At 43.3% G+C, this 3,765-nt stretch overlaps 1 protein-coding gene across 1 annotated transcript in view; it reads right to left on the bottom strand.

Moving 5' to 3' along the window:
* The window catches only part of kcnj3a (potassium inwardly rectifying channel subfamily J member 3a), a 50,470-nt gene that overhangs the window by 21,479 nt on the left and 25,226 nt on the right, over positions 1 to 3,765 (bottom strand). The window lies entirely within an intron of this gene.

Genomic DNA, 3,765 nt, shown 5'->3' with positions numbered 1-3,765 from the left:
AGAAGGAGCCAGACGAGTTGAGGGTGTGGGAAGAGGAGAAGGAGCCAGAAGAATGAAGTGTGTGGGAAGAGGAGAATGACCCAGAAGAGTTGAGGGTGTGGGAAGAGGAGAAGGAGCCAGAAGAGATGAGGGTGTAGGAAGAGAAGAAGGAGCCAGAAGAGTTGAGGGTGTGGGAAGAGGAGAAGGAGCCAGAAGAATGAAGGGTGTGGGAAGAGGAGAATGACCCAGAAGAGTTGAGGGTGTGGGAAGAGGAGTAGGAGCCAGAAGAGTTGAGGGTGTGGGAAGATGAGAAGGAGCCAGAAGAGTTGAGGGTGTGGGGAAGAGGAGAAGGAGACAGAAGAGTTGAGGGTGTGGGAAGAGGAGAAGGAGCCAGAAGAGTTGAGGGAGAAGGAGGAGTAGAGGGAGAAGAGATAGTCAGATTGGAGGGCAATGGTATGGTGGGAAGAGAAGAAAATGTAAGAAGACATGAACAAAGAAGAAGGGGTCTGCAGGGTGGAAGGGGAGGGAGGAGCGGTAGAGGGTACAGACGGCTTTCAAATGATATCAGAGCCACCCTGATTGACCATGTTATAAATCATGTTCTCTCCTTCAGAGAAGCTGGCCAGAAAGTTCAGCCAAACATAAACTGTTCCACAGTGGCTTCAATTATCCGCACATTTCAGAGGGAAAACTGGTAAGTAACTCTACCATTCTTGATATATGACTCTAGTCTAGAGTCTTGTCCATTTCTAGTTCTATTCTCTACTGTAAATGTTTCTACTTGTTCAATTTTTTTTTTTTTTTTCAGAATTTAAGTTCGATAACATTTTGGTGGACGAACAAGACTATTTTCAAATTAACAAGAACATGTAATTGTTGACATGGTCGTTGAAAACAACACCCTCCGCCTCAAAGAGATTCAGCAGAGAGTAATACAGGGCAATCAACTATTTCATAATATTCATCAATGCAGTCTTGCCACAATTGAGCGTGTTCTAAGAAGAAATGCCATCTGGATGAAGCAAGTATACAAAGTCCCCTTTGAGAGGAACTCTGATAGAGTTAAGGAGCTGCGATTCCAGTTTGTTCAGGTATGTGAAAGCCATACAATTACTGCACTTTTACTGTATAAAACAAAGATATGTATTTCCTGGAGATCATATGTCCATATACTGTTACACTCAGGAAAAATTCAGTCATCTCTATGTATACAGTAGTGCTATGTCAAAGTGGGAGAACTCAATGTTCGGCAACATGTTTTATTTTTTCCTTTTTAACTCTTTCCCCGCCATTGACGAGTTATCTCGTCTTTTACAAGAAACGCTTCCCTGCCAAAGGCGAGTTTTTACGGATTTCCATGTTTTCACACTCGGGGGCGCTATTACACATTTTCTGAACGAGTACAAAACCTCCGGAACAAAAACACACGTGAACAGGATGGAGAAACGAGCGATCTCTTATGCATATGAAAAATTATGCGATCATCAGCAATAGACAGCTTATAAATGAAAATTGCATAATGTTACAGAGTATGCTATAATGTTGATCCAGGAAGTGGTATATGTCTGTGCAAGCTTTGGAGGTGTTGATGGAAGCGATTTACTGGATTTATGCTTTGATAATCATACTGAATATTATCCAGATGTAGTTTAAAACAGATTTTTTTGTTTAAAAGTAGAGGCTCTGATCTTTATTTTGACATATTGCATATTCAAATATTCATACAGCAAAATATACTGGAGGCATATTTTGAACTTTCAAATGTTAGTGAAAATCATCAAAATTGCTGGCGGTGACTGGCAACTTTTTTCAAAAATGCTGGTGGGGAAAGAGTTAATCTCTAGAGGATTTTGAAGTTGGATAGCAGTGGAACTCATTATGAGTACCTGTATGTTGATGAAGCAGGCTTTAATCTAAAAAAAAAAAAAAAGGAAACGAGGAAGGAATGTGATTGGCCATCGTGGCACAGTCAATGTCCCTGGACAAAGAGAAGGCAACATCACCATGTGTGCCACAATTTCCACCACTGGTGTTGTGGCAGACAATGCTGTCTTGGGCCCATACAACACTGAAAAACTCCTACATTTTCTAAACTCCCTCAGTGACAACCTCTTTCCGCAGGTCAATCAGGAGCAAATGGAGCGAAATTTTGTAGTTATCTGGGACAATGTCCAATTTCATCATTCAGCACTGGTGCAAGAGTGGTTTTACCATCACCCACATTTCAGAATGGTGTTCCTTCCTCCATATTCTCCTTTCTTGAATCAAATTGAGGAGTTCTTCTCCTCTTGGAGATATAAAGTCTATGATCGCAACACTTACAACCAAGTGAGTCCTCTTCAAGCAATGGAAGAGGCCTGTGGCAATGTTGAGGCAGAAGCTTGTCAAGGATGGATTCAACATTCACACCGTTTTTTCCCACGATGCATGGCTCATGAGAATACACATTGTGATGTAGATGAAATTCTTTGGCCAGATGTAATTGAGAGACATGATCAATACAGTCCACTGTTTTAGTGATTGCAGTGCATTCATTCATTCATTTTTGTAAGAAAATCATTGAAGAACTTCATGATAAACATGTATTTTCATTAGCTTATTTGTGCATCTTCCTTGGAATATGTTTTATAATTAATAGAGAACACGCATATAGATTTGATGTTAATATTTACTTTTAATAAATGCATTACTAGAAAAAAACTGCAGTGCTTCATTTGCAGTAAAGTTGAACTGTTTGGTTTGTTGGAACTTTGTGTTTGGATGGTGTTGTCACAGTTATGGACTTTTGTTTGTGTTCCTGTTCTCCTGCCTTAGTCTTGCTTTGACCTAGTTTTCCTGAGTTGCCCTGATTAGTTAATTTGGTTCCACCTGTGTTTATTAATTATCTCCTAGTACTTAAGTCCTGTGTTCTCCCCTGGTCCTTTGTCTGCTATTGTTTGTGTATATGTGTTGTGCTACCCAAACTTGCTCCTGGATTCTTCCTGTTTCTAGTGTGGATGTGTTATTAAAAGACTGTGATTTGGATTTCTCCTTCATCGTACGCTTTAATTAGCACATTCCGTGACAGAATAGCAGACCTTCGAAGTGAGTAAATATAGCGGCGTTTTTCTTTCCTTTTTGTTTTGTTTCTCCCCTCTCCCGGAATGGATATCCCAGCTGTTCAACTCCTGTGCCTGGAGCAACAGGACCATTCGCTGGAGGACCATACCAGGGACTTTTTCGATCTGGCGTGCCTTACGCATTTCCCTGACCGCTCGCTCTGCGTATTTTTTTACACGAGCCTGAGCGAGCGGTGTAAGGCACGCCTGCCAGCGAACGGTCCCAAGGAGAATTTCGCCGCTTTCGTGGAGTGGGTGCTGGAGAACAACGGATCTCCATTCACCGTCTGCCCCACTGAGGAGGATATCTCCAGCCCCACTCCCGAATCAGAGACCAGCCAGCCATCATCCTGCTGCACAGAGCAAATGGCTGAGCCCACCGCAGTGAGCCTCAAGACCGTTCTGACCAGGTGCGTGAGCCGGCAACATCGACCGTCCCTGAAGGAGTACTGGTGGAGATCGAGGGCTTGGAGGGAAGCCCCGCCCACACTCCCGCCGCTGAGGGTGAGCTGCAGCTGGCCTCTGGGAATTATTATGAGGATATAATGGACATTTTTCAAATTGACTTAATAGACTGGTCTGGGGTGGTAATACCCAGTTCTCCTGTGTCCCCGCTGGTTCCGCCCAGCTCTGAATCACCTGCGTCTCCGCTGGTTCCGCCCAGCTCCTGTTCTCCTGTGTTCCCTCC

This window comes from Sinocyclocheilus rhinocerous, unplaced genomic scaffold, assembly GCF_001515625.1.
Source record: "Sinocyclocheilus rhinocerous isolate Xijiao unplaced genomic scaffold, SAMN03320098_v1.1 scaffold887, whole genome shotgun sequence".
Taxonomy (NCBI): domain Eukaryota; kingdom Metazoa; phylum Chordata; class Actinopteri; order Cypriniformes; family Cyprinidae; genus Sinocyclocheilus; species Sinocyclocheilus rhinocerous.
Note: the sequence above shows the minus strand (reverse complement) of the source record. Positions and strands in the feature narration are given on the sequence as shown.